Consider the following 11875-nt stretch of genomic DNA (forward strand, 5'->3'; position numbering starts at 1 on the left):
GTAATAGATATTAATACTTGGGCAGACCATAATCCCATTATAATTAAATGGAAAGAACAGAAGACAACAACAAGGAGGTGGACTCTAAAAAAGGCAATTTTAAACCAAACAGAATTTAAGCATAAGATGGAGGAACAAATGCGGACATTTTTCCAGACAAATAAGAAAGAGGAGACTAGCACTCAAAATTTATGGGACATGGCCAAGGCTGTTATGAGAGGTACTGCAATTACGTACATGGCCAATGAATATAAAAAGAAAAGGCAATATCGAAAAAGTTTGGAGGAAGAATACAAAAAATTAGAATCAGAACTACAAAAAAACCCACAATGTAGAGACCTAAAACGACAGCTAGATTTAAATAAGCATAAATTGAATATTATAGAAAAGGAAGAAATGGCAAAAAAAAATAAAAGGTATTAGACAATTTTTTTTGAACAGGCAAATAAACTTGGGAGATGGTTGGCTTATAGATTGAAAAAACAAAAAGATAAAAGATGGATTAGTAAATTATGTAATCAAGAAGGGGAGATGGTACATCAAAATGAAGAGAAAAAATGGGTGACATATGAATTCTATAAAAATCTTTATAAAGAGGATGAAATGGTTACGGAGGAAAGAATATTACAATATCTTATGAAAGTGGACTTACCGAAGGTCCCGAAAGAATTTCAAAATATATTAAATAAAGATATAACAGTCCAGGAAATTATAGAAGCAATTAAAAAGCAAAAAAGTAATAAAACACCTGGCCCTGACAGATTACCGTCTGAAATATATAAAAACCTCCAAGAACTTTTGGTCCCAACTCTACTGGATTTATTTAATGATGTACTAAATATAACAATAACCCCAAACTCATGGAAAGAAGCAATCATCTCACTAATTCCTAAAGAAAATTCTGATTTGACCTGCATTAAAAACTATAGGCCCATCTCTTTACTGAATACAGATTATAAGATTTTCATGACTATAATGCGTCTTTCTAATTTTTTTATAAATCAACTTAAATAGGTATGGCTGGTTTTACCGAAGAACGGATTTTCTGTTTAATCTGTATTACAATCTTAATATGATCTGTAGAATCTTATAATACTTAATGTATCGCTTTTTGTTTACCGTAACTAAAAACAACTACGGGTCTTTCGCAAACTATTACAGTTTACCTTAAAATACACGATTCAACTTAAACAGATGGAATTCAGAGAAAAAATTATAAACATGTTTAAAGCAATCTATTCTAAACAAGAAGCAAAAATAATTATAAACGGAGAACTAACAAATAATGTTCAAATACAAAAAGGCACGAGACAAGGTTGTCCATAATCTCCTTTATTATTTATTCTTTCTTTAGAAGTACTTACAAGAATAATTCGAAAAGATAGGCTGATTAAAGGATTAGAAATCAGAAAAGAGACATTTAAATTACAGGCATATGCAGATGATTTAGTTTTCATTCTGGAAGACCCTTAGAATCTGGAACAAGATTATTACAAGTGCTGGAAAATTATGGAGACGTCGCAGGGTTGAAAATTAATAAAGAAAAAACTAAAATGTTAATCAAACATTTGATTATGTCCAATTTACAAGAAACTGAGCTAGTAGAAAAAATCAATATCCAGACATCTAAAAGAGTAAGGTATTTGGGGATCCAACTGTTGGCAAGATGTACTACACTCAAAAGAGAAAATTATAATAAATTAATAGATCAAATTATAGCAGACTTAAACAGATGGAAAAACTTGCAGCTCTCCTTTATGGGGAGAATAGCGACAATCAAAATGAATATACTCCCCAAATTACTCTTTTTATTTCAATGTGTACCAATTAAATTAGGCAAGGATTTTTCAAAAAATTTAAACAGAATTACATCCAAATTTATTTGGCAAGGTAGAAAACTGAGAATTAAATTAAAATTATTACAGGATGCAAAGGAAAGAGGAGGGCTCGGCCTCCCGAATTGGGAAAAATATTATCAAGCAACAATACTGGTATGGATAAAGGATTGGATACACTTAAAGAACAGAAGACTAATGGCATTAGAAGGCCATGATATGCAAATAGGGTGGCATGCTATAATGTGGGACGGGAAATATAAGGCTCATCAGTACTTTCAGAATCATCATATTAGACGGGCACTATTAGACGTGTGGACAAAAATTTAAAAAATTAATTATATAAAAATTCCCAATTGGCTATCCATATTAGAGATATTCATGCACCCCAAATTCATAAATTTAGGAAGAGTAATTACATACAAAGATACTTTAGATGAGAATGGGGATCTGAAAACAAGGAAAAGATTATCAGAAGATGGTATAGAGTTGGAATGGTGGGCATACTTACAAATATAGTCGCAACACAGAAAAGACAAAAAAGAATGAGGGATAAAATTAGAGCATACACAATTAGATAAAATCCTTCTAGGAACAGAAGATCAAATGATAAAAAAGATATATCAATATTTATTGGAACAAGATTTATTAGAAGAACAAGTAAAAGAAACAATGGTAATCTGGAGTAAAAATTTTGGTTATAGTATTGACTTTGATAATTGGCAATCATTATGGGACAGAAACAGGAGGTTAGCGCTAGCTACCTCCTATAAAGAAAATTTATACAAGATGTTTTACAGATGGCACCTTCCCCCTACAAGGTTAGCAAAAATAGATGAAAAAACCTCACCAACATGCTGGAAATATAGAAGGCTTCCAGGGACTTATTATCACATGTGGTGGGAATGTTCAAAGGCACAAAATTTTTGGAATTGGATAAAAAATTGGCTGGAAGAAATACTATTACAAAAAAATGATTTAAAACCAGAAATCTTCTTATTACGGATTATTAATGACAAACTCAGCAAAGCATCTTTTTACTTACTATTGCATATTTTAACCGCAGCAAGATTGGCATACACTCAAAAATGGAAAGGAAAGGAAACCCCCACTGAGGAAGAAATAATAAATAAAATTTTATCCTGCGCTGAAATGGACAGGTTAACTCTAGAGATTAAAAATAAAACTGAAACAAAATATTATGAAATTCGGAAAAATTTGTACGATTGGTTAGAGATAAGAAGGATCGCTGAGGCGAGTATCGATTGACTAGTTGATAGTATAAGGACTTCTTATTAGTACTTACATTAGGGCACAACTGAAAGATATGTAAATATAATTGCTGACAATTGAAAGATGGTTTAGCAAAAATTTTATAGATGTTACACGCAGTTTGTTATACTTTGTCCTGTTAAAGAATATATTTTAAGTTTCTGTTTTTCTTTCTGTAACATAAGGTAATACTAATAGCACTGGTGAAGTCAGGGAAGTTGAAGTATGTCCATTTTTGTTTTCAAAATGTATATTCAATAAAATTTGTTTAAAAAAAAGTATTCAGTTCACAAAGTTCATAAACATTCTTTTTAAAGTTCATCAGGCAAGTTCCAAGCATCTTAACACTCTCCACCTGTACAGAATCAAAGTGTCACAGGGGCCATGAAAAGACTATCCGGTTTATTGTAGCCCCAAAGATGACTGAGGCAATGATATTGGGATTGTCGTGGATGAAAAAAATGAAATCCATCAATTGACTGGCAAAGCAACAAGTGGTGGCTAAAGATTAAAGATGAGAAAGGACAGGGTGGAAAAGCCGCCGAAGATTAGGCGAGCGAGATCAGTTGTGAAAGTGAAAGCAGAGACAATCAGCATGTTAGCTGAGAGCAGCTTAGTAGAGCCAAGTATTCCAAAGGTGGAAGTCTTTAGCGAGTGGGAGTCAGATGCGCTGCCTCCTCATCGCCCCACAAACTGTACCATTGAGTTGCTACCGGGGGCAAAACTCCCTATACCAAAGATATACTCCATAACCCTAGGGGAGATGAAGGAACTCTGAGCCTTTGTGGACAAAAATTTAACGAGGGGCTTCATCTAGCCAGCAAAATCCAAGGTGGCGACACTAATGCTCTTTAAGGAGAAAAAACATGGATTGCTGAGATTGTGCATGGATTTTAGGGGGATTAATGGTGTGTGCATGGAGAATATGTACCCCTCCTCCTCATGACAGACATGCTGGGGCACCTGTCCAAGGGGAAGGTAATTCACAAGTTGGATTGAAGAGAGATGTACTATCGGGTGAGGATCAGAAAGGGAGATGAAGGAAGACTGCTTTTAACTGCCCCTTAGGATGATACCAGTTCAGGGTGATGCCTTTTGGACTGCAGACAGTGCCAGCAGTGTTCATGCAGCTGATTAACGAAGTGCTGCATAATCACCTGTACAAGAGGATGCTGGTTTACTTGGATTATATCCTCATCTATTCAGAGACAATGAAAGAGTACTTGAAATGACCGTGTTTCCCCGAAAATAAAACCTGGTCTTTTTTTTTTTTTTGCCTCCAAAAAAGGCATCATGTCTTATTTTTTTGGGGGGGGGGTCTTTTCCACTCAACTCACGGCGATGACACTGACAGCCCTGCCCAGCTGGCCCACTTCTTCTACAGCTGAAGGAACAGCTTCATTCTGCAGGTGAGAATGGGGCTCCGGCTTGCATTTTGAAGTCAAAGGCCTTCTGGAAAGGCCTCTGCAGCCAAGAACCGATCTATGGATTGAATCCATAGCTCGATTCTTGGCTGCAGAGGCCTTCCAGAAAGGCCTCTGACTGCAAAATACAGGCCGGAGCTCCATTGTCAGCTGCAGAATGAAGCTGCTCCTTCAGCTGCAGAAGAAGTGGGCCAGCGAGGCAAGGCAAATGTTGATCCATGCGAGGCCTTGCTACAATTGTAAGCTCCACTCCCACCCCACCCTACCGTGATTTTTAGGCATGCGCCTCACCCCAAAACTAGGGCTTATTTTTGGGGTAGGGCTTATATTAGGTCCACCCCCAAAAATCAGGCTAGGGCTTATTTTTGGGTAGGTCTTTCGGGGAAACATGGTAGTGAGGGAAGTGCTGCAGAAGCTACTGAGAGCCAAATTCTATGCTAAACTATCCAAGTGCAACATCCACAAAAGTAGCTTGGACTATTTAGGGTATCGCATATCAAGCAAGGGGGTGGAAATGGGCCCTGGAAAAGTGAAAGCTATATTAGAGTGGGAACCCCCCTGAACTCAGAGACAACTACAGAGCTTTCTGGGGTTTGCCAACTTCTACCAACAGTTCATCCCCTCCTTTGCACAGATAGCTTTGCCTATTTCAGAGCTGTTAAAGATGGGAGGGGGAGGCCTGAAGCCCAAGGCGAGCCAGCCGCTCAACTGGACTATGGACTGTCAAGAGCTTTTGAAAAACTTAAGTAACTTTTTGCGACTGAGCCAACCCAACAGTGCCCTTTGTAATCCAAGCAGACGCTAGTGATGTAGCCATGGGGATGGTCCTGCTACAAAAGAATTTAGAAGGGAAGCTCCAGCCGTGTGCCTACACCTCTCACAAGTTAAATGACACCGAGAGGCGCTGGGAAGTGTGGGGAAAGGAAGCTTATGCAGTCTGTTGGGCGTTGCTTACCTGGAGGCAGTTCTTGGAGGATAGTAAAATCTCTTTCAAGGTGTGGATGGACCACAAGAATTTGGAAGCCCTGAAGACCTAAGGAGCGCAGTACTTCTATCAATTTAACTTTACTCTTTGGTATCTGCCAGGGAAAAGCTCCAGGAATGAATTATTTAACTCGATCATTCCCTCAGGGCAGCTAGCAGTGCAAGGCTCTATGAGGCTAGTTTTGCCGTCTCCCCCTCAGCTAGCTGATAATGAGGTCACCCAAAAGCTGAGAGAGGCCCTGGAGGGAGATGAATGGATTAGAAACCATAAAGGGGACATGATGATGAAAGAGGGTCTGGCTTGGAAGGGTTCCAAACTGTACATGCCGCTCAACCTAAGAACCCAAATTTTGCAAAGGTGTCACGATGTGAAGCCAACAGGCTATTTTGGTTTTTTGAAGATCCTCCATCTAGCCAGGAGGCAATTTTGATGGCCCAAGATGAATAAAGACATAGAGAATTACATTGCTGGGTGCCTGACCTGCGCTTCTATGAAGAGACTGCCAGGAAAGCCTCCTGGATTGTTGCAGCTGGTGGCTAACGCCCACTACCCATGGGAAGAGATAGCCATGGACTTCATTGTGGAACTGCCTGAGAGTTCTGGGAATACCATAATCTGGACTATGATTGACCTGTTTTCGAAGCAAGCGCATTTTGAGGCATGCCCAAAGATCCCATCAGCTTGGACCTTAGCCACATTGTTTGTGCAGCATATAAATAGGCTGCATGGAGTCCCAAGGTCCATCATATCTGACCAGGGGGTGCAGTTTACTGCAAAGTTCTGGCAGGAATTTATCAAATTAATAGGGTCCTCACAGGGACTTAGTTCTGGGTTCTATCCAAGTACTAATGGGGGGGGGGCAGAGAAAGCCAACTGAGGTGGGTGCTCTTAACTTGGAGGCAATTTCTTGAGGAAAGTAAAATCCCATTTGAGGCTTTGAAACCCCCCCCCACAATCTTTCCCCCAAGCGAATATAGTGGGCTCCGTATTTTTACCAATTTGACTTTGAGTTGAAGTACATTCCAGGGGAGAAGAATTTCCTAGTGGATGCCTTGTTCTGCATGCCTCACTATAAAAGTAATTGAGAGATGGTGGTGAAGTCCATCATCCCCACGAGGCAGCGAGTGGCGCAAGCCATCACCAGGTGGCAAGAGAAGAAAAGATGCTCACCTCCTACTTATGCTTTTATCCAGCAACTAAAACTGGAGCTACAAACTGATGCATGGTTTGGGGCTCATCAGAGAGAGCTAACCCTAAGGGAGGGATTGGCGTGGAAGGGGGACAAGCTGTACGCCCCAGACAGCTTGCAGCTTCATGTTTTGCAACATAGCCATGATGCCAAGCAAGCGAGTCACTTTGGATTTCTAAAGATTTTGCATCTAGCCAACCATCAGTTCTGGTGGCCAAAAATGAAAAAGGACATTGAGAGCTATGAGAAAAGCTGTGCTGTATGCGTAGACAGCAAGAGAATGCCAGGGAAGAGCCTGGGGTTGCTTCAGCAAGTTGTCGACCAACCAGATCCTGGGAGGAGATAGCCATGGACTTTATCATGGAACTACCAGTGAGTGGGGGGAACACTGTGATTTGGACTGTCATGGACCTGTTTTCTAAGCAAACCCATTTCATTGCATGCCCTGGACTCCCCTCAGCCCATAAGCTAGCAAAGATGTTTCTGCGGCACATTTACCAATTACATGCATACCCAAGCACATCATCTCAGACCAAGGAGTCCAGTTCACTAATAGGTTCTGGCAGGAATTTATAAGGATTATTGGGTCCTCCCAAGGGCTTAGTTCAGCTTTTCATCCAAGTATGAATGGGGCCACAGAACAAGTCAATGCAGTGGTGGAACAATACCTGCATTGTTATGTAAACTATCAGCAATCTAAATGGGCAGGACTCCTGCCATTCGCTGAGGTGGCATATAATAATGCAGTACACAGCACAGGGCTAGAATTCACACCTATGCCAGAATACCCTCAGGAGCCTCCGTCCTCGGGCACTTTAGCCGAGTGGGTAGATTTGTTCTAGAATGTCTGGAGCAATGCAAAGAAAGTCTTAGACAAAGCAACTGAGAGTCAGAAGAAACAGGCAGATAAAAGGTGAGCTCCGCAAGGGATATTCCTTGTAGGAAATAAAAATGTATCTGCAAAATATCTGAAGTTGAAACTACCTTGCAAAAAGCTAGTCGGAAGTACATAGGGCCTTTTCCAATTGTAAAGGTCATCACTCCAGTCACAGTAGAGTTAAAGCTCCCCAGAATATTGGGTAAAGTACATCCGGTGTTCCATTGCAGCCTGTTGAAACATTTTCAGGGCTCTAGGTTGAGGCTAGTTGAGAAAGAAGTCCCCAGCCCAATAATAGTGTGTGTATGAAGGGGGAGACACATTATGAAGTCAACAAGGGGAAGTTGCAGTATCTAATTAAGTGGAAGGGCTATCCGATAGCGGAGGCTAGATGGACAAAATCTCATAACAGATTGCTTAATAGAGAAGTTACATAATAAATATCCCCGGAAACTGGGGCCCTCATAACAGAAGTAATGTGTACTTATTGTTTTTCAGGTTCCTTCAGATTTCTAGGAGCCAGCCTGTCAAGCATCGAAGAAACGTTATTCTGCTTCAGCCATTATTGTTTCTTAGCTTGCCTACAGATGCAGGGGGGAGGGGATGTTTGGAGTGCTCAGCACACCTGTAAATGGTCCAGCCTGGAAACCAAGGTCATGGGAGAACGGTTTGGCTGGGAACTGAAGATTTTCCTCATAACAAATGTCTGACACTTAATTGGGGAATGTGACCTGCACTATCAGAGGGGAAAGGAGGTTCGACACTTTTAATTTATTATTCTGGTGCCATTTTCATATTCTGGTGTCTCTCTGCTTATGGACTTGTCAGGTAAAAGAAATGCATGCTTTATGCATAGATTTCCTCAACATCGTTCATTTTCCCCCATTTCAATTATCCTTCCCAATCCCTGCAATTCAAAATCAGCTTTCCTCGGATGCACAGCCAACAAAGAGCAACTTCTCCTTCAAGTACACACCTGTAATCTTTTGTCTCAAATTATAATGTAACATAATACCCACCTCTATCATAATGTTCAGTAGGAAAATTGTAGCTTCATTAACGAGTTCTTTTCCTTCCCACAGGGTCTAGGACAACTTATTGCTGCCAGGTGGATGTGGTCAGCTGGGCTGCGTGCTGGGTCAGCACAGAGAGTGGATCTGGCTGGATCAGTGCAGATGACTTGGCACAGATCGCTCAGCACAGCCAGTTTGGCATGAATGGTGGGCGCGGCCTGGTCAGCACATAACAAGTCACCCCAGCCAACTGGATATGGGGGGAATTTGGCGCCCCACCAGAAGAACACCTTCATATGCTAGCTGACGGGATGTGGGGACAAGGACATTTTGTGATGAGGGGAATCATTGCTGTGGGACAATCAAACCAAATGGGCAGGGAAGAGACATTTCCTCCCCCACCAGAAGAGACATTGTCCCATTCTGGGCCCAAGGTGCAGTGGGGTTGTGGAGCTCATAACTAGAGCTGGCTTATCCCAGAAGATGTCTTCCCAACTCCCAGGATGGTAAGCCTAGCCTGGCAAGTACCTGGACTGCACACCATGGTGAGCCTCCATCCACTTCCAGATTGTGGACCTGCTGCTGCCATTCTGGGGATGACTGCTCGAGATGTCAGCCAGAGAGCTCCATGAATGGGTTGTCCCTCTACCTGCAGCATCTCCTACAAAGAAACAACAACCCATGTATTCCTTGTCTTGAGACAGAGAGAAGGAGGTGCTCTCCCAGTTGCACAAATGCTTGTGCTTTCCTTCCCCTGATTTTTATGATTTCAATGAATGCTCCCTTCTCCATTTTCCAATTTCAGTTTGAGGGGTTTCCTTTCAAAGTTTGAGAGATGGGTTCATAATACTGCACAAAGGGAAGAATGAAGAAACACACTGAGCATGTGAGGATGCTGAGTTCTGAATGTGAATTCTACATTTATTTAGAATTGTAAATTCTTACGAAGTACAAGTCCTTTCACAGCAATCTCACTGAATCAGGGGAAAAAGCTCATCCTCCACCCCATTTGCATAAATCCACAGAACTGGGGAAGGGGAAAGAGAAAAAGGAGAAGGAGGGGAAAGGCGAAAAAGAGGAGGAGGAAACACCTTCCAGTTGCACAAAGCCTCCATTCTCATTTTTTAAATGAGTTTCCTTTCAAAGTTTGGGGAGTGTGTTGACAACACTGCACAAGGGGAAGAATGGAGAAACCGCATTGAGCATGTGAGGATGCTAAATGTTGAATGCTGAATGTGAATTCTACATTTAGTAAAATGTAGTTGATCATAAATAAACTTGAGAATCTTACAACTTTTGAATACACTGCGTTTGGCTATACATGAAACTTATGATTACCTGAGTGTAACAAAATGGAATATTGTAGGAAAATAGCATCAGGGCGATAGGTTACAGCATGAATCAAATGGTCTATAACTGAGGCAGTGTGCTGCTCAGAGTTGTACTGAACATAAATCTTTCACAACTTTAGTTCTAACTAGATGTGTCATTATGCTGTAAGACAGTGGTTCTCAACCTTTTTAATGCCATGACCCCAACCGGTCGTAAGTCGAGGACTAAACCGGTTGTAAGTCGAGGACTAAACTGGTTGTAAGTCGAGGACTAAACCGGTTGTAAGTCGAGGACTACCCAACTGGTCGTAAGTCGAGGACTTTCCCTGCCCGGGAGCGCCGCGCATGCGTGGTTCTGCCCCCTGCGCCGGCCGAGGCGTAGCTGGCAAGCGGCAGAGACGGAGCAGGCCGACCACCAGCTGGCCCAGCCCAAGGGAGGTAAGGCACCTGCCGGAAAAGAGGAAAAAATGGCGGACAAAAAAATGGCGGACAAAAAAAATGGCGGACAGCCTTGCTTGGCGACCCCCATGAAATGATCGATCAACCCCAAATGGGGTCCCGACCCACAGGTTGAGAACCACTGCTGTAAGACTTTAATATACTGTTATCTGAAAGTAAGCCATATTGAATTTAATGTATTTATTTCAGAGTAGATATGCCTAGAGTTTTGTTTTGTTATTAATTGTGATTTGTAGATGATGGTACAGGAGAAGTGATGTATTTTTTTACATTATGGACCATGAATTAAAGGAGAGACACTGTTACATCACCTGTCTTACTGTATTTGCAGATTGTTGTGCAGTGGCTATATTTTAAGCTGTTAATTCCCTTTTAGGGAAGAGCTAACATCAAAAGCTCCTGTCTAGATCCTGTGATCAATCAATGCATTTCACTGACAAAGTTTCATGATTATTTAAGTTTTTACTTCATATGGGCAGGATTCTTTCAGGTATATACAGAAGCTAGGAAGGATAAGGTTCTGATCAGCAGTGACAACATTCTAGAAAATATTCTATACACTTCATTGAGAGTTATAGGCCAAAAAGAACTCAGATAAACAAGCAAGAAAATATCGTGATAATCATACTAGACCCTGTTGACACAGAATCACACTTAAGAAATCTCTGACTTTGCCAGTGAAATGTTCTGTAATTTATTCCAGTTGACTTTATTACTTTAGTTGGTTTAGTGATGGGAATAATAGAGAGCAGCGTGATGGTTACATCTTTATGTCATGCCACAGGGGCTGATCATTTGCCCACTTTTATTTTACAATTACATGAACCTATTGGGAAAAGTCATACAATTGTTTGGTGTTCGGTATCATCAATATGCTAATAGTATCCATCTTTGTGTTGCTACCAAATTGGTGGAAGTGGTCAGACTGGTGATGCCATTGTCTTGGTGCCTGGAGGCTGTAAGGATCTAGATAACAAACTTAAACTGAATGCTAGCAAAATGGAATTCTTGTTTGTCTGCAAAAGTTCTATAACTTTTCCAGAGATGGCATTACTCATAAAGGAACTAGTTTGCTCCCTCTAGAGCAGGGGTGTCAAACTGGTGATCTGCAGGCCAGATGCGTCATGTGCAGGCCATGCCCACCCTAGCTCCGCAAAGGCAAAAAATATCATAATATGTCATGATACATCATGTGATGCGATCAAGTTTGACACCTGTGTTCTAGAGCAGAGATCACCAAACTTTGTCAGTTGGCAGACCGGAGGGAAAAGGAGGGGGAAGCAATTTACATGTGTGCATGCATGGGCACACGGGGGTGAGAGTACATGCATGCCACAAATGGGGCGGGGCTAGCACCCACGTGATACTAGCCCCGACCTGTTCCTGCGTGGTGCAGCGCCTTGTTTCTGCATCCCATGGTGCAGCGGTGACTCCTTTCTGCACCCCAAGGTGTGGCAGCGGCAGCCTGTTTTTGCGACCTGAGGTGTAGC

This window comes from Protobothrops mucrosquamatus, unplaced genomic scaffold (genome assembly GCF_001527695.2).
Source record: "Protobothrops mucrosquamatus isolate PMUCROS unplaced genomic scaffold, P.Mucros_1.0 scaffold598, whole genome shotgun sequence".
Taxonomy (NCBI): domain Eukaryota; kingdom Metazoa; phylum Chordata; class Lepidosauria; order Squamata; family Viperidae; genus Protobothrops; species Protobothrops mucrosquamatus.